General features: G+C 40.4%; 2 long non-coding RNA genes across 4 annotated transcripts in view; one reads left to right on the top strand and one right to left on the bottom strand.

The window, feature by feature from the left end:
- LOC118163007 overlaps nt 1-19,965 on the top strand; it is a 71,497-nt gene that overhangs the window by 38,013 nt on the left and 13,519 nt on the right. For 2 of the 3 annotated variants that reach the window (XR_004748820.1, XR_004748805.1), the window contains exons 3-4: nt 3,662-4,207; nt 4,293-4,584. This is a non-coding gene — a long non-coding RNA (uncharacterized LOC118163007). Of the gene's footprint in view, nt 1-3,661; nt 4,208-4,292; nt 4,585-19,965 lie in introns of those variants that run through there. The other variant, XR_004748842.1, reaches the window with a different exon arrangement.
- On the bottom strand, nt 5,772-17,989 carry LOC118163118. Its single transcript, XR_004748868.1, has 5 exons — nt 17,774-17,989; nt 16,656-16,742; nt 15,988-16,113; nt 15,435-15,569; nt 5,772-8,762 (listed from the first exon to the last, which is right to left on the bottom strand). It is a non-coding gene; the product is annotated as an uncharacterized LOC118163118 (long non-coding RNA).

Here is a 19,965-nt window from a genome sequence, read left to right as displayed (position 1 = left end):
CTTTTTTTTTTTTTTTTAAATATTGTTCCACAACTTTTTGTGTTTCTTAAATTCAACTGATGATAGTCCTAACTCAGTTAAATTGCCTAAGATGGGCCGTAGTTTTTGGCAGCTAGCTGTAGAACATCTAAGACCTTTGATATAGATTTTTTTAAAATGAAAAAACAAAATGAACAAATAAAACACACACACAAAACAAACAAACAAACAACAACAACAACAACAACAAAACAAAAAACAACAAAGCAGCTCAAAGTCTGTTAAAGTCAATAAGAAAAAAGGTAACAACAACAACAAAAACCTTTAATTTAAATTATCACCATTTGGTGTTTCAAAGATGAACTGGGCACCACAAAGCTGGCAATGTGCTGTTGCAGGCTGCCTGCAGACTCTTGAAGGTATGGTATAACTCCAAAAGATTCTGTGTTTCTGCAGATTTCTTCATAACCACTGAAATTATAAGCATGATTATACTACATTTAAGATTGTGAAATTATTCTGAAATAATCCTTTGTGAGAGATAAGAGCCAAAGCTGGGAAATGTACACAGGCTTGTGCTTTTTACCACCAACAATAACTTGTGCTTGATATACTCAAGGCTATGTCTAAATAGGGGGCCTGGAATCGTGTCCATACTTATGGGTCAAGAAGCACGCCGTGGCCATCTCCAGAGGAGATGCAAACTGCTTCCAGCACTCCCACCCTTTTCCACAGAAGTAGGAAAATTGGGCAGATGAAGCAGTTTTAGTTCCTTCGCTTAGGCATTGATGGGTTAGTTGCATAACATGAATAAAATGTTATCATTCTCATGAGTATCTATAATTCTCATCATTGCATCTAACTGCTGAGTTATACTCAGGGATTTAATAACAATATGAGTCTGATTTATTGTCCTGGCTCAAAGTCAACGAAGATCAGCAGCAGAAATGCCCTTCAGTATTGGCACGACATACAAAGAAGCTTTCACCACTAGTACTGCAAACCTCATTTTCCCTTCTGAAGAATACCAGAGGTATTCGAGCAGGACATTTCCAAAGTAGTTGTAGCACTATTTAGAGAACAGAAGAATTTAAGTGGAGAACAAAATCAGCAGCTGTCTCAGCTGTGTCTTGAGTGGGAGGTTATCTTGAAGGAAAATGGCAGTGAGAATTATTAATTCAGTTGCTGTGGCTTGCTTTGTAAAAAGGTTTATATAACAAGATTTTAACTAAACTTTTACTTTATAGATGAATGAAATTATTGTATCATAAAGTACTGATAATGTTAGAAATTACATTGAACACTCACACCACAATCATACTAGACATGGGTATTTTCTTGTAGAGTGAAAAAAAAGAACCGATTTCTAAAATTTTACCTGTTGCCTGGGATGGGGACTCTGAACTTCTGTATGTTTAAGGAAAGCCTTTAGCAGGTTCAGAGTTACATGGCACAGCTGGCAAACTGAACTTCTGGCTCATACCCCGCACAAAAACGTGCCCTGGGGAACGCTCTTTGTTCCATTAGATGTCGATTTCTGCACACAGGATTTTCTGAGTGGCCAGTTAATAAGCTGAGGGGTTTCTGTGGGTTTTATATTCCAGGTATCTCTCCTCTTTGCAGGTGGAATTTCCTGTGAATTTCTCCAGAATCCAAACTCTGCCTTTTTCTCTCTCCCCTCTCATGATGTCACATTTTTGGTGAAATAAACAGTAACATGAAAATCTCTTGCATTTCCATCACCAGGCAGCCATACCATGTAAAACTTGCAGATATTTAACATTCTTTCCTTGTTTCATCCTGATAGCATTACTTGTATCTCACAAAGTGTTTTTTTGCTGAGGGAGACCCCAGGTGCCCACCACCGCATCCGCACGTGGCCTCGGACGGGCTGGGCAGCACTGTGGGATCGGGCCAACACCAGCTCCTGCTCCTTTTGCTTTTCTGCTCGCCATCAATCTCACAAGTTCAAAGCCAGCCTTGATGATGGTGCACATGTTTTTCCAGCTGAATGAACAGAAGATGACCTAAAAAAGGGAGTTTGTCAGCATAACACCATTATCAGGCGGTGTGGTTTGCTCCTGGGGAGAGTCAGTTGCAGCTTTTGAGGTCGTTTTTCAAGGCTTGCCTCTTTTCTCTCCCCCCTCGCAGTAAAAATGATGTAATATATTAAATTAAGTGGTAACAATGTTTGAAGCTGTGGTTATCATAAAATATTTACATCCCTGGAGTGTTATAAACACACAGTGGAGCCCTAATTAACCATAGGTAGTCTACAATTATCCCCTGGTAATTACCCTAATTGGTATTGGCTCGTTATGGGGAACAGAATAGAATTTGTTTTCTGTTTAGTACTGAAAAACAGAGTTGGCAATTAACTAAAAGCAGCAGCCACTTCATCTGACTTAAAAACATTAAATTGTCCTCTCAGAGCCTGTCACTGTTCCCACAATCTGAGCAGTTTCACAAACAAAACCAACAATCAGGCACAATTTCCAAGGCATGCTTACTTTCTAAACCTCGCCTCCATGTCAGCACTGTCAATGAATTGGGTGATTAATAACTGCAATGCACAAGGGTTCAGACAGGAACTAGAAGGGCTATCCAAAACACTTGGAGATACACAGGTCATCTGCTCCGGGAACCTATTAGAGGCATTGTGGGAGCAGAAAGAGGGAATGCATATATATATATATATAATTATTATTTAGCAGTGGAGATGGAGAAGCTCTCTGTCTCACTAAAGCATTGCAAGCAATATTTCTGGTCAGGCCTCTCCTCCACAAGCTGTCAGAAAATCTCACAAATGTACGAGGGGCACATCTGGGCTGTTGGCAAGAGAGTGATCCTGCCACTGCGAGGCTGCAGCTGTGGGCACGTGGCAGTCACCCTCGTTGCCCGATAGCAAGACAGTGTGATGCTCGTGGGCTGGTCGCTGGGGCTGGATCTGTGCAATGCACCGAGTGCAGCCAAGGCACAGGAAGGTACCTGGCTGCCTTCCCAAGCATTTCCAAAGGCAAGGGACAGCCAGGCTTGTTCATGCTGAGCTGACAACACCAGCATCATGGGCAGGTGTGATCCTGAACTGCAGAGGAGAGGTGGCTTCTGTGCCAAGCTGGTCCCTGCTGTGCCCAGACACGCGCTGCTGCTGCCGCCCAGCTGAGCAAAAGTGCTGCTGTCCCCAAGTGCCCAAGTGCCCTTCACCCCTCAGCCCGCCTTCCTCAGCAGTGTCCTGCTCCCTTACAGCCACCAGTGGAGGCAACCCAGCTCACTCCATGGTCCAGTTAGACGAGACAGGCTACCAGTCTGTAGAGGATTTCGTGTTGACTGAGTGGGATAGGAAGAAATTATACATACAGATATTCCAGAAGACCTGAGAAGGTGGCAAGTTTTGGTTGGGAGCAGAGGTGAGCTGCTCAGGGAGCAGAGGCAGCCTTACCTGGGGCTGCTGCTGGCAGGGCAGGGTCTGAATTTGCAGCCGGAGAGGAAAGCATGCAGCAGCCGCCGCCGCTGCGAGGGATCTCCCGTTTCTAATTTTATTTTCCTAGCTGCTTGTAAATGTCAAGAAAAATTAAACTGAAAAAGCAGTGCGGGGTGCTACAAAGTCCTGTCATAAAAATGTATCTTCTAAGTCATAAATTAATGATTTGTTTTCTCCATCTGGTTTGCCTGATACAAACAGGAACAGCTTGCTTTTGCTGAGAGTGGAAATGCCTCTGCTGAAATGATCTTGTGGAAATGGGAAGATACAAGAAAACATTCAAGCAGCCTGTAGCAGTCTGCACACTGCTGCAAACAGAAGGAAAGTGCACAAAGCGAAACATGACTTGGAGGAGAAACACTTCTCGCATGCTGTTATTGATTACCCCCTGTAATACAATGTGTCCTCAGCTGGTAACTGTGCGGCTTTTTCCACAGTTCACCAAAAACCGCCCTTCTGACTTTCCTCCTAAAAGCATGACCTGCCTACCTTTCTGTGACTGTCAGTGTTGTTGGCTCCTCAGGCCATTTTTCCAGGGCCCTTTTTATTTTTCCCAGTAATTTCCCCATCTGCCACTTCCAAAGGTAAAACTGGTGTTGCCAGTTATGCACAACATTAACTGTGAAAAGTGAAAAAAGGGAGAAGCTGGAGATATGCCTGAGCAGTATTTCTATATTACTTTCAAATGAAATGCATTTTAATGCTTTGGAAACAGTAAACAAGGTGGCTCTTGGCCAGAGGAGTAAGGTAGGTCCTGTACATATAGCTGTAAGGATATCTTTGCTTACTGTAAAAATCACGTCTATCTAAATCCCTTTTCTCTGTTTTCCAGGTATCTCCAAGTTGGATATTACCAGACTTTGGCTGCTGGATGCTAGCTGTTTACCTGCCTGGAAAAGGTGGTAAAACCACTGCACAGGAAGGTTGCATGTGAAGTTTCCTACATCTGCTGGTGGTTTTTGTGGGACCTCTGGACTGGCAGGAGGGGAAAAATGTTTTTCTAATGAATCTTGAGTCCTACCACAATGTTTGGTCCTCCTCCAGCCTCTAACCAAGGTATCTTGTGACTTCAGTTCTTACGGTTGAGACAGGTGGAGGCATACCAGGGAAAGAGGAGATTGTGGGAAACAGCCTTTTTACTTGCTAGGATCTCAGTAGGAAGATAATGGAGGCAAGACATAAAGGCAGTCTGCAAGAAAGATGGGGATAGACTCTTTAGTAGGGTGTGGAGTGCTAGGACAAGGGCTAACTATTTTAAACTAAAAAGGAGTAGGTTTAGGTTAGATGTAAGGAAGACATTCTTCACTGTGTGGGTGGTGAGGCCCTGGCTCAGGCTGCCCAGAGAAGCTGTGGATGCCCCATCCCTGGAGGTGCTCAAGTCCTGGCTGGATGGGGCTTTGGGCAACCTGGCTCAGTGGCAGGTGTCCCTGCATGTGGCAGAGGGGATGGAACTAGGTGGTCGTTAAGGTCCCTTCCAACCCAAATCATTCTGCAATTCTAAATGGAGAAAGTACATAAAAGGGCAACTTTCTAAGTGTTTTGAAAACTCTATGAGTCATGGAGTGTATTGAAAAATGTCTGCCTTTCACACAAATATTATCAAAAATGTATTAAAAATATGAATATGGATACCAAAATTTACCTTTCATTTTTCTCCACCTCTTTTGCTACTCTCTGTACATGTCCTTGTCTAAAGCAACTTAGTTTCTGCAGTCTTTTATTTGTCAAACTCATCTTTTGCTCCCAAACAACTTCCAGTAGATCTCAGCACAGTGTGACTGGCACATCATACCCTGGTCAGTTTCCCCAGGGGATGGAGTCCCTGGCCAGGAAGCTTCATTGCCAAGGAGATCTGCAAAGTGATCTGCCAAATCAACCCTCATCTGTTGCGTTGTCTGAGATGTTTATGTTTTTATGAAGCAGCTGGTTCACTTAGTGAGTCTCTGTTTTTAGGTCTATGCTAGCAGCTCTTAGGAAATTGCATTGAAGCTGAAGATGAGAGGATGTCCAGCAAGGTGAAAGCCTGCATAGACAAAATGGAGTTGTCTTCCTGGTCTGTAGTCCCCCAGGGATTGCAAAGATACATTTTGTGAGGTGTGTGCATTGTCACAAGGGCCTAAAAAACAAATCTTGGGCTAGTCTGGTCATCTTGATATACTGTGTTGTGCCATATCAACAGAGCCAACCTTCCTTCCTTCCTTCCTTCCTTCCTGCCTGCCTTCCTGCCTTCCTGCCTTCCTTCCTGCCTTCCTTCCTTCATTTTATTTGCTTCAAAATAAACATAACTGCTTTATAATTGAAAAGGTGACAATTAGGTTTCACTTTTTATTTTGAAATGTAAACACGTTTCAGTTCCCTAGTCTAGTAAAGAATGTTATATTTTTATGGGATTAGACACCTTGTTAAATCATTTTAGATGTTACCAGTGTTTTCCCATTTTCCCTTAAGTTATTCATTTGTTCCAGCACTCCTTCTTTTGGCAAGAATCTCACTTGCATAAGCTGTTGGATCAGCTTTTCACTGATTATGAACTAAGTCATTTTTTGCCTCAGCAAAAAGAAAGAGCTGAGTAAAAGAGTTTTTAGTTTAGAAATATGTGTCCTCCTTCAGGATTTTGGGTGCCCGTTAGCTCCAGCAGGGGAGCTTAGCACTTTGCAGCATTGGCTTGTTAAACTCCAGCTTCCAGGGAGCTGTGCTGCTGCTGCTGCAGTGTCATTGCATCTGTCCTCTGTTCCTCTCTCTGTGCTTTTCTGATTTTTTTTTTTTTTTTTTTCTATAAGTAAAGACATTGGTTTTCTTGGAATGAGCTGCAGAACCTATTCCTCCCTCCATCACAAGCGTCCTACTAGACACAGTACAGATGGTTTCTTAAAAGTGTGCTTTTTCTTATTAGGGGCAAGTGATGTACTGTTAATCACTAGTGGGTGTTTTAAGTAAATGAAAGCCAACCTGAGCAGTGAGTGATGCCTAGTAGGTGAATTTGTTGATTCTTTTGTTAGCTGTTAGCTGACATTGCTTGCAGCTACTCCGTCTTCTCTTTGGTTGCGTAGAGTATTAGGGAAACTTGTACCCAACAAGGAAAATATCACAACTGTAACACCAAAAAAGGTTAGATCTTTTTACTTGGTTGGGATTAATTTTAAAGCAGCACATTATGCTGAAAAATGCAGTCCTCTGCAACAGATACTGCAGCAAAGTAAACCTTGAAATGCTCCTGAAAGGTCTCATCAATTCCTCTTACAGAGTGTGTTGAATGTAATGACGGAGATAAGTGATTCACATAATTTGTTTCACAGACCTCAGACTTAACTGTACAGGTGGCTCTGTGGGGCTTTGTAACACTTCTGTTCACCTTGTTAGATCCAGGTTCCGGACAGAAAATCTCAGTTCTGTGAGAGTCCATGTGATAACCTTGTGTCCTTGAAGCCAGGTTGAGTGCTGTCTTTGAGCTCTCAGGGAACATTTGGTTCATGCTTTCATCTTCAGGAGATTTCAGTGCTAAGGTAAACTTGATTCCAGGCTTCAGATACCCTTTACAAGGATCCAACTTACAAGGCAGGAGGCTAACACTTTGTATCTGATCCTTTCTTGTCCATTAGCTTATAAAAACTTATAAAAAGTGTATGACTTATAAAAATATCAGGCATCCAAAAAGGTAAACATTTAAGATGTGAATAATAGGATTCCTAGAAGTAAACAGGTGTCTAACTTCTCTTGGAGTGAATCACTTTGAATGCTTGCTGATCAAACTATGCGGGCTCAGCTCCCAAAAGCTGCATGAAAGGCATCAAAACTTTAGCTCTTTCCTCTTGCAAATACAGATGAGTTTTTTTTTTTTTTTTTTTTTTTTTTTTTTTTTTTTTTCTTAAAAAAGTGAGAATACTTTTGCTGGAGTTTTTCACTGAGATTAAGATTTATATACACAGTTCCAAACAACACCCCCTTTTCAGTTGCCTACCATTGCTCCATCCAGTTAGCTGACTTTTCAAGAATTTTAATGATTAAGATATACTTTATTTTGAAACTCCTTTACTTTTGTCAAGTCTTGGTCACAAATGCAGTGTTGTAAAGGCATCTGGCTGATATGATTCAGAAAGCATTTTACAAACCACTTGGCTCCGTGGAGAGAATTGATTCTTTGTCAGCAAGTGATTGACAGTCCAAACCCACATAATCTAAAAGGAGATGCAGAGACAGGATCTGGCAGTCCACCACAACAGACCTCTTGAGTTAGCAAAGCCGTGATGTGCAGGAATCACGCACTGTGCTCACTGATGGGGGCAGGCATTTAATCAAATGATGAAGGCATGCGATGAGTGTGCCAGACAACGCGATGAAGATGGCACAGGGAAACCGTGTACCGTGGGAGAGCCTGTTGCTGGAGCATCTGTCTTCGAGCTGTGCCTGTCCTCGGCTGTGGCACAGGCCCCCTGCCCAGGGAAGCCAGGCACCAGGCACAGCTGCTCCGAGGCCCTGGCCAGTGGGTGTGAAGCGGAGTACAGAAACGAAGCTTGTGACCATGTGTAGGACTTGATGGGTCTGGCACTACCTCAAGCAGATGTCCCTGGTCCTTGTTTCTGGGGGCTGAGTAGGAAAACAGCATCGAGACTGAGAACAGCAAGCATGGCCAAATCCCTTAGAAGTCGATTTATACCGCTGGAGTCCTCACCAGAACGTTCATCTTGGACAACTGTTCAGAAACTGGGATGAATCACATTACCAGTGCTAAGCACTGAATCACACACCTATCAAATCTGTCAGCAACAAAATTTATAGGTAAAAAATAAGACGGTACACCTCTTTAAAGTGTTGGCACCATTTTATCAGGATAAGTGGTTGGATCTTACAATCATGAGAGCTTTCCAAAGTGTTAATTTAAGTGCACAGCCACCTTCTTATCTAATTTGCCTCTAGCTGGATTTAAAAAATGATTTAAACTTCAAAGACGATACTAATCCCACATGCACAAAGATACTTGGAAAAACTATTTCTTTGAAATGTAACTGATTACAAATGAGTGTTGATTGCTGGTGCCTTCCTTGCAGCATTAGCTTTTCTGTGGGCATGGCGTGCTTTTGTAATTTGTCAACTGTTACCACTATTTAGGATCAGTTAAGCTTTCTCACACTAATTAAAAACTGTAATTAAATAACCAAAAAATCCCTCACTATGACTCAGTCTCAGAGTGTGCATCTGGCCCTTATTTGAGACAGAGGGTAAAAAAACCCTGAAGTTATGACTGAAATTTCCGGGATGTTTTCTTTTGATATCCCATAAAGGCACTCTGCTGAAATGGCAATGGCTGGAAAATAAAAGAGAGAGACAGACATCTTTCACTGAGGTGGAAAGGACTGTGGTAAACATTTCTGCTCAGCTTGCATTTTGATCTCAGAATGCAGTACAGGACTAATAGATCATGAACAGAAGGAGCAAAATAAAATATTCTTTTAAAATATTTTTTAATTGCAGGTCAGTGAAAGTACTGGTGAATGTTATTTAAAAAAGAGTCCTCTCCTTGAAGAGGAGGGTAGTGTACACTACTCTCACTCTTCCCTATTGACACAAAAGGAGAAAACGATCATTGGAAAGCAGATTTACTCTTGCAAGATGTTATCACTGCATTTAATAGCCATACATTGATATATTTTTAAAAAGTTAGACTATAGTTTCTGAGTGCGTTGGGGAAAGAAAGAAATGCACTTTGCTTAGGCATTAATGTATTGCACAAGATCTATCTCCACTAATTGCATTTGGCCACTTTTATGTTGTTTTAGTGACCACATAAAACAGAAGGGTAGGATACCTCAACTTCTGTCTCCTGATGAAGATGACATACTTAATGTAGCTAAAGCTTTCTAACAATTAAACTGTCCTGATTGTAACATAAAGACGAGACATATTTCCTCATAACTCTCCATCTAGATGCCATGAGTGCTGTTCAAGCAACATTTGTTGAACAGCTGTGTCTAGAAAGAAAAGTGAGCTAGTGAAATGTATTTTTTAAATTGATACAGATTTCAGTGGATTGCTGTTTGGAGTTATTTCTGGAGAAAAAGTTTTCTGAGTGAAAAAATTATCACTTCAAAATGCACTCTGTTTTTCTACAAAAAAGAGGTCCAAAATGGTGTTTACTGAAATGAAAATTTGGAGTCACATGAAGTAAGTTTTTGAAGGAGGGAATCTTTTGTTAGAACTGCTAGCTTTAGAGATTAATTTAACTTGAAAAGAAAACAACAACAACAACAAAAACGGTCTTTTCTGTGATAGAAATCCACTCTTTAAGTCCTCAAGATTCTAATTCCTGTTGAAGTAGATCTTTTTATCTGCTTTATCTTGATCAAAAGAAAGTGGTAGTTGTTGTTTTGTTTATTCCCTTTTCATTTATATCTATGCTTTAAACATGCTAATTTGAAAAACATAGCTCCCCTATCAAGAGACTGTATCTCACTTGTGAAATCAGCCCTTCCAGAGACAACACAGCAATATTTAACTGTAGCTGAAACCTAAGAATCAATGGTCCTGTGAAAGCCAGAATCAGTTATCAACCAGGTGTGGAACAGTCTGTTTGCTTCCTAAGGCACAGATCTTCCACTGTCTGATTAAATGTGTACCATGCAAGGCAGGTAGATACTTTGATAGGAAAATAAATGCCTCATTTTTTTTCCTCTTCCCCAAGACCACTGGTAGTGGCAATCCATCCTCTCCTGACAGATTTGGCCTTCAATACACAGTAAATCCTCGGTAAAACCTCTCTCAGGGACCCTAAAGGCTAGATCTTGCCCTGATAGCTTAGCTTCCCAGCCAGGAAAGCAAATAAATGGAGAGGAATCACAGAATCACAATAATGCTGGATGGTAAAGAGCGCTGGTGGTCCTGAAACCCAGCCTCCTACTCAGAGCAGGAGTACCACTAGTGCCAGAACAGCTCTGACATGGCTTTGTCCAAATTTATAATGAAGGACAGAGATATCAACATCTCTTTGGATATCCTGACCCAGAACTGCACTTTCAACTGATTTTCCTAATGCCCAACTTGATTCTCCTGACCAGTAAGTTCTGACTGTTGTCCTTCGTCAAATTTTCTGTTTCACAATATGAAGAGGAATTTGCTCTATCATCCCTGTAATTGACTTCCAAGTAGGCTGTCATTACAGTGTTCCTTAACCTCCCCTATGCCATACTGAGTTGTCCCTGCTCCATGTGGGGTCCCTCCCACGGATGCCGTCCTTCCTGAACTGAGCCTGCAGGGGCTGCCCACCGGCAGCAGCTCTTCAAGCACTGCTCCCACACGGCTCCGTACCACGGGGTCCATCCCCCAGGAGCAAACTGCTCCAGCATGGGTCCCCCACGGGCGGCAGCTCCGGCCCGGGGCCTGCTCCTGCGGGGGCTCTCCATGGGCCGCAGCCTCCTCCAGGCCACGTCCACCTGCTCCACGTGGGCTGTCCACGGGCTGCAGCGTGGAGATCTGCTCCGTGTGGGACCCATGGGCTGCAGGGGGACAGCCTGCTCCTCCAGGGGCCTCTCCACAGCCCGCAGGGGAACTGCTGCTGCCTGCCTGGAGCACCTCCTGCCCTCCTGCTGCACTGGGGTCTGTGGGGTCTGCAGGGCTGCTTCTCACTCCTCACTCTCCCAGCTGCTCTTGCACAGCAAGTTTTTTTTCCCCTTTCCTTAAATCTACTCTCCCAGAGGCACAACCAACATTGCTTATTGGCTTGGCTCTGGGCAGAGGCAGCTCACTTTTGGAGCTGGCTGGAGCTGGCAGCCTGAGCAATGTCTCTGCATTGTCATGGATCTGAGCTCCAGGCAAATCTGCTTCAACACTGAATGTGCTGGGATGATAGGTCTGTCTGGCAGAGAGGTTCTTCTGCTTCCTACAGCATGGTAACTAACTGGTCAGTAACACTTGACAAATTATTCTCTTAGTGTTGGACAGAAATGTCCAGCTCCAACCATCCCCTGAGCAGGACTTGTTCCTTTTCTGTTGCAAATGGGCAACGAATGTGGGAAGGAAGCCTTCCTTCTGCAGACAGAGTTTCCAGCTTCCCCTGTCTTGAGAATCTGTGTCCTTTCTTGCCTCAGTCACATCAACCTTTTTGTGCTCTGTTCTCTGGGAAACGGGAAGCCAGACGAGTTCACTCTGCTTGGCTGCAGGGTCTCTCGCTTGGCACGGAAACCCTGTTTACCTCTGACCTCCTGGCATGGTTCACTTGTGAACATTAGAACCACCTCATGCTGCTCCTCCCATGTTGTCAACTAGAAAAATAAAGAACTTGACATTTCCTCCAACTCTCTGTGGAATATCTGAGTATTTACTTCTGTGTAGACTGCTGAGAAGAAACATGTTCTGAGGTTGATCTGTTCCCTTCCTCCCATGCAGGTAGAAAAAGTTAGAGAAGGGGAAGACCAGAGCAAAACTCTTCTGGAATGGTAATGGTAATAGACACAGGGAATCTTGTAAGCACAGTCTGTTTTTTTTTTTTTTTTTTTTTTTTTTTTTTTTTTTTTTTTTTTTTTCTTTACTATTTGATCTGAAAGCAGGTAATTGCAAGGTTGACTTCCTTCTAAGATAGTCACATGCAGCCACTTCTCCACCATTCCCATGCTCCAGCAGGCAGGAGTAGCTACACTTAGAAAAGGAGGGGCTTGACAAGGAATGTGCAGTACATCTAAAATTTGTGTTTTGTGAGAGAATTATTTTCTGAAATGGGATTTCTGTTTCCAAGTTATAAAACCATAAAAAGTTATTAGAAAAAGCAAAGCTGGGTACAGCAGCTTCAGAAGAATATTAGCTAATTTATGTCTGTGTATGGGGAGAGGTGAAGTGCATCTTGTCCTTACGATCACCGTTTTTCAGATAGACCAGTCCTTTCTGGAGTTTCTGACCCCAACTGCAGCATGTTATTTAATCATCTGAAGGTTCACAGTGCCAAGGACAAGATAAAGCAAGAGCATGCCAGTGCACCTGGATCCTAGTGACAGCACCATGGTCTGAAAGCTTCAGTTCATGTCTTTGCTTCAAGAAACGGAGGAGCAGGTGGGTTGTGTCTTGTCCCCACTGCATGGCTGAGGATTTAGCTGAGGAACCCATGTCTCACTGAAATTAAAAACAGCTACATCTGAATCATGCAGCACAGTGTCATCTGGAGATGCCAGCTCATGCCATGACATATTATGTCCATACTAGTCTCCACCTGACTCATTAGCTCAAGCATGGCCAACCTATACTACCAAAGCCAAGTCTGCTTGTGCTAACTTGGGATAAGTCTCTTTTTTATGCCTTATTAGAGCATGTACACATATCCTCTTCTTCTTCTTCTTCTTCTTCTTATTTATTTATTCAGGATAAAAGGAAGCCATAAATAATGAGGGTAGGTACTTTCTCTGAGCATTCCATTCAGTCTTCTGCTATGGAGTTTTGGCAGTTCTTTTAGATATATCTTTAGGTTTTGGTTGCTTGTTTCTCAAAATCTCTGTACCAACTGAACCAGTCCACTGGTATATTCCATTTACTCAGTTTACTCTGAGTTATCTAGCTTTGCAGCTGGATCAAAAGTTGGCTAAAATCTCCTCACTCATGTATTGAAATGATATGACTCTTTAAAAGTGACCTCTGGTATCTTATCATTTAAATTTTTGTGTATATATATATATATATATATACATATATATACAGGTTTTAAATTTCTGCTAGTGTTCTGCTATCCAGGTTATTTGGATAACTCATTAAGTATGCCTATTTATGAGTGTGCTGGACTGACTATCACTGATAGTCATAGATATACTAGATAGACATAGATAAAACAGATTATCTCTGCAGCCTAAATTTTGGCTGGAGGGCCATGCTGAAGCCCTGACTGAGGTAAGAAGAGGACAATTTGAGTAAGATTAAAATACTAGATATTTGCAGTCCAGACAAGTACATCTCACCAAAGGTCCTTTGAAGCTATAGACACTGTGTGATTCATGTTGCATAGGGTGGAAGAGATTGTGCACTGGAAGCACCCAGGGCTGTGCAGGTGTAGACACCTGCATTTAATAAGATGAGTATGAACCTTGGCAACCATGGAAACTGAAGTCACAGAAAGATTTGCTTGGTCCTGTTTTCACTACTGACAAAGTGGGGGAGGAGGGCCTGTACAGGAGAAGGTACTTTCTGCTTCTCATAAGTGGTTAGATCTGTGTTTGAAAGGTGTTGCATATTAAGTTCCCAAATTACAAAAGAAGCAATGAATGATGTTTAATGCTCATAGTGTCTGAATTTCAACAAAGGAGGGATGACCTAAGGGTTGGCGTGAAGGCTGGAGGTGCTTTCTGCTGCCTGCTATGCCGTAGGCAACTGCCACATCAGCTCAGCAGTCGATAGGATTTGGAGACATGCATAAGGACTGGTGTGGCTGATAAGTTTTTATTTTATTTTATTTTATTTTACTTTATTTTATTTTATTTTATTTTATTTGTTATTTTAAACAGGACTGTGAAGTGTGAATTATTTTTATCATCTCACTCAGTACAGAATCCAGTCAAGGACCTCTATGAATCTGACTGCTTACTTCTGAGGGGAAGTTGCCCTTGTAGATGCATGGCTAAAGGCAGGATGCAAGGGATAGAGTGACACATGCATTTGTACATAGCACCTATCCATTACAGGTGTGGAAAGACTGCGGGATCTGCCTTAGCTCTCAGGCTACAACAGCAGTTTCCTGCTGCCAAAGCATGCTCTGTCTTGCCCCAGACAGAGCTCTGGAGCATTCTGCTCATGAGCTGAGAAGATTATCATTTGAATGAGAAATCCTTCTCTTGGTCATCCAGTCCCCAAACTCCTAATTGAGTAAGTTCGAGACCACTTTTTTTTTTTTTTTTTTTTTTTTTTTTCTAAATAAAGCTTTTCCCTGTTTCTCAGGAAAACAGGAGATGATTTCATCTTAGCATAATATTTAAGATGAGATAGTGTCAAAAGCTGTAATCTTGCACGTCCCCTTTAATACATAACATCCTGATTATAGTGGCCCTGAAAAATTAACAAGTATTCAAATAAACCCTAACTGAAAAGGATGCAAGGCCACCATTATCCAGCCTGTGTGACTCATTAAAGTGAAGGGTGAAGAGCAAAGTTACATTAATCAGTTGGTTCTGCTACAGGAAGAAAAGGATTAATGTGATACTTTATTTACAACATACCATATTCAGAGTTAGCCGATAGCCTCACAGAGGCTCTAGGGATGCTGCTGATGAAGGAACTTCCCACTTCTAAATTATCTTTGGGAAGTCTTTAGACAATTTTTGTTTTAGACTTTGCATTTTGCTTGATAATAATCCACAATCTTTCAGATACAAAATAAAAACTTCATTTGTTTTATGTCTTCTTCCTTTCCTGAATATTAGCATATGGGAAAAACTCACATAAATTTATAAAGATAGTTTCATGAATAGCTGTTGTAAGGCCAAGAGAGGAAAAAAATACCAACACCACCTTATCAAGAGGCTGAAGACACCTTTTCTAGAGCAACTTTTTGGTGATGAGGTACCTTGAAGATGCTCTTACAAAAGTCATATATGATATTTGCTTAGTTCTCATACTACAGGACGCTGTGTTATTAGAAAAAGAAGAAAAAATAGGTGAAGTAAAACTCTGCTTTCTTAGACATTCTGAAGAATACTTCAAATCAGAAAAAAAGAAATGGAACAGCAGACCATAGGGTTATCAAAAGATAACAAAAGTAGCATTTATGATGATAGGTGGTCCTGTTGCATTCGGTGTTCTTACTGATTTCAGAATGACTGACTGACAGCTGATGAGCCACTCTCACAACTGGGTTGTGGGCTCCAAATTGTGTTTATAACAGATGGTACACAGGCTCCCTGATGGGAAACTTGGTCAGGATTCAGAGCAAAACATCTGACAGGAAACTACTGATAGGCATAAATGTTATAAATTACCATACAAAAGAAAATACCTGGTCCAGAGTAAGACTTACTGTTTATACTCCTTGTGCATTTCTGAAGATTGCAGAGAAGATGATTAAACCCTTGGATTGTGTTTGACAAAGGCTCCTGTTGCACAGCACTTTTCGAAAGCAAGGCAGCAGAGAAAATCTCAGATGTGGTTGATACTACAAAATCCAAAACACAGAAGAAAAGAGACTTCATGCAAGAAAAAGTGGGGAATTCAAAGTTGATATTACAAAAAACAACATATGGAGCTTCATATGCTATGGCAAACACCATAAACTGAGGCATGGGCTGGCATTTGGAAAAAAAAAAATGTAGTTTGATTATTGTTGTTGCTTTTAGCTGGGGAGAGCCTCATCCGGGAGTCAGCTGGGATTGATTACTGTAAGGAGCAGTATACGTTAACTACTGCAGAGCAGCTAGACCCGAAACACTTGTGGAACAGACCTCTGCCAGGCTCCCTGGCTTGGGATAATATCTGGATTTCCTGTGGTAGAAACCACAGAAGGATTCCCAATCTGAAAATGCTGTATCTTGACTGGAGAGTGTTTGGATTTGTCCACACGCAGCCATTCTCACCTTCAATAAATCAGTAGAAGGACCAGTTTTAAGATTAGAAAACAAGTTCCCATCAGTGCAGTCCAAGGCTTTTCTGTTAGTGATGTCAGCAAGCTTTTCAATTAATATCAATTGAGGTAGTGGGGCCTGTGATGTGGAAAGACATTTTTTGATTACAATCATGCAGAAAATTGGCCTTTTAGCTTCTAATATGCTTTTATTTAAAATTAATACTTAAACTTTCCTGAGAATGTTGTAACAAAAAAACGCTCTAGATTTGTACATGGTCTTCAAAATTGGCAATACTGTACACACATGCTAAGCTGTTGCCATCCAGTGATATCAGTAGAACTACTTTTATGGTTAGAGATATATAAATATGCAAAGTCAAGGCCTTATTCCTTATTATGTCATAACGATGGAATAACACATAGGTGAGTGACTGACTTCACAAGTGAGCTGTAAAATATATTCCTTAGAGAGGTCAGATTCAAAAAACAATAAAAAGTTCAGTTCATCATCTTTCCTGTGTCAACAAAACTTGGATGAACTTTGACAGGCTTTCAATTCCAGATTGATGATATAGTCTTCTTTCCAAGGATGGATATGTTTGGGAAAAGACCAATGCCTAATTCTGAAGAGATGTAATAGTCATGGTGAGCTAAATATATTTATCAGATTATGAGTACCTTTTTTACTTTCTGACCTACAGGAGATAATCAATAACTCTCTTACATAGCTCCTCTGCTGTCTCCAACTTTTTCTTTCAGGTATAACTGTTCAATAAGTAATTTAAACTCAGAGCCTTGTTCTCTATTTATGTTTAGCTTTGAAAATTCCTTCTGCTACTTCAGACCCAAACAAGGATTCATGTGCCTGAAAACTCTTTTATTTTTTTATTTTTTATTTTTTTATTTTTTCCTCAGTGATGTAAAACGGATCTAATAAAGTGAATGACTATCTTTGCTAATTTTGTCTTTCCAATAAGACAGCATCTTTAACCAATTCATCTGAACTTCTCTGATTTTTTTAACGTATTCTGAACTAACATACTTAACACAAAAAAATCTAGGGTGATTTTTATAGGGTCATTATAGGATGACTTTTTCCTACTATGCAGAATTACTGAAGGTCAGAAGTATGTGTGCATAATACACCTCTCATTTTAAGAGTTGCAAATTATTTGGTCAGTTAAATTTATTTATTAAGATGTTACGTTCATGTTGGGAAGCAAAATTCTTTGTTTGCAGAATTATTAACCCAAACCCAAGACACTAAAAGAAGTATGCTTTGGTAAAACATAAAATTTTATTAATGTTTCTTTCTCCCTTATCACAACCTTCACTGAACCAGAGTTGTAAACACTAAAATACTCTGTCTCATGCTATCTGAACTGGCCAAACCAAAAAATTATGAATATTTTACAAAAAAAAAAAAAAAAAGGTATATATATTTTTGAATCCCATTTTCCTACTTTTTTTTTTTTTTTTTCCCACATTTCTCCTCTTGCATTCAAAACTGCAGCATTCTATCTCTTTCAAACTCTGAATAAACAAAAATCAGGAAGTCAGATATCTATATATTCCTCATATGCATACTCTGTGGGAACACTCCTATTGAATTTCTACTTTGTGATGAGGAAGAATTTATAACTTACGTTATTTATTTGAGATACAAACATGTCTTAGGTAATGAACACAAGTGCAGAGGGACATAATGTCAACAAAAAGTGCCCAAAAGATTTACATAAACTGTCATATGAGGTTTTGTAACATGCAGATGTAACTGTTAAGGATAATAGAAATACCTGTCATTTTAGCTGTCAACACATCTTGGCAATTTTATCCAGTTGCCCTTTGGGTGCCCTCTTTGCTTTGGTTCTTTGACTGGTCTTGCCTTACCACCTTTCACAAGGCAAAGTTAATGGCCGTGATCATTCCATTCTACTGACTTCACATATTCATTCTGACTCAACTTCTTCTCTGACTCACAATCTGTTTCTATTTCCATAATCATGAGTGTATGTGAGACATCCTGGACTAATGAGAAATGGCACAGACATCAAAATGTGTTATTCATACCTATGTGAGTAATCCCCACACGTTCATTGGTACATATGTATTGACTTGATAGAACCTTCATTTCCTGCCTCTTTCCATTTATTAATACAAATGACTTGGTGAACCTTCTTCCACAGTAATGTGGATGATTCCTCTTTTGTTCTTATGACAGAAAGAAACCCCACAACATACTAGGATTGTCTCTTCAGCCATTTTATTTTATTTTATTATTACTATTACCTAGGAAAAGAGAAACAACAGCAAAAACAACAAATCTTTAGAAGTTCTTATAAATGATTAAACTTTACAGAGGACCAAGTAATTAAATCATCATATTAAAGTGTCTTCAGGCTTCTTTGTATTCTCTCTCCTATGGACAACAACTCTCCGGTGCAGGGGTTTCCATTCTCAGCAAGCAAAAGCTCAAGCAATTCAACATAATTTAAGAATTAGAAGTTACATGTGCATTTTTGGCCTTTGCCACAAAGCAATCATTCTGTAAAATATGTATGGAGAATGTCACACCAAAAAATGATGTATGTGTCCGGAAGTAAATGATTTGCCTAGGCTGTAGATCTGGTACATTTTGAGGGACACCTTTTAGTGATAATATATGTTACTGTAAGGTGAATTCAGTAGATGACCTTAGAAAATGGACCTGCCTGGCATACTGAGAGTTTTGGGTGAAAAGTCTACCGTATATATGAAATCTACCTACTGTAATATTTAAATAAGGTGCAAAATTGCAGGGGAAAGCTTGAGTAAACTCTATGAAACTCATGAGCTATCTCCAAAATCCACAAAACAAACAGAAAGTATCAAAGGCAAGAATACAGTTTTCTATATCACCTATGAGCAGAAGGGAAAGAGGAGAGGCCCACAAAATAATCATGACATTATTATTTTAAGCATGACATTAGGGTAACTTTATTTATTTATTTTTTAAGTGGAACTTTATAACATAAATATGAAAAACTTGGAGATTTCTACTTATATGAATATTCTACTATTACTGCTTTTATAGATAGATATTAATTGAAAAAATGTGACCTTTTAGATAACTTCTAGGAGCTCACAGATTTAGTGGTTATCAAGAAACTGCAGAGTTAACTCTTGGAGTTCTTACTGGGTAAGCAGAAATGTGGCAACAACTCTACAACAATTGCTTGATATTTATGAAGAACATTGATAAGACATTTTGTGTACTCTACAATATCAATAGACACAAATTAACTTAATCACATGCAGTAACTCAGATTTTTACCACAGATGATACTCAGACAATATTGGGAACAAAGAAATCTTGAAATGAATAACAGATCTAATATTCAGCTTGTCTTGAAAATGGCACAGTCTGTCTCTCCCAACTTTCTGATGGAGAGGGATGTAAATCCTGAAATGTAATTTAAAATACCACGTTAGTCAGAATTAGAGGAAAATCTGGATTTGGGTATCATAATAAGTGAAGAAGGTTTGTTATTTCAATCTTATTGCTCTCCATTATGTTGCCAGGGACAAATACATAATATGTTCTGAAGAGGCTTCCCTCTAGTCATTACAGCACTGTACTAAGCACAGACTCCCAAAGCGTTCCTTGTAGGAAGGTTGAGTCCATTTGGACACAGTGGAGATGACACATCTGGCAAATGGGTGTGATGCTCTGATTTTCCAGCTCCAAGTGGGTGGATCATAGAGTGTCACTCTTGGGTGTAGTGGTGGAGAGGGGTGGGAAGAAAGCCCAAAAATAACTTGATGGGGCCATTCCTTCACTGTAATGCTAGTGAAGTGATATCACAAGGCAAATATTATAGCAAGACATGATCTTGGCTTGGTTGTTTCCATCCTCCCTGGTTTAATTGCAAAACATTTATTTTCTGGAAGTGGGTTTTCTATTTCTTTCTTTCTTTCTTTCTTTCTTTCTTTCTTTCTTTCTTTCTTT

The sequence above is a fragment of the Oxyura jamaicensis genome, chromosome 1 (genome assembly GCF_011077185.1).
Source record: "Oxyura jamaicensis isolate SHBP4307 breed ruddy duck chromosome 1, BPBGC_Ojam_1.0, whole genome shotgun sequence".
Classification (NCBI taxonomy): domain Eukaryota; kingdom Metazoa; phylum Chordata; class Aves; order Anseriformes; family Anatidae; genus Oxyura; species Oxyura jamaicensis.
This window is presented reverse-complemented; position numbering and strand designations above follow the sequence as displayed.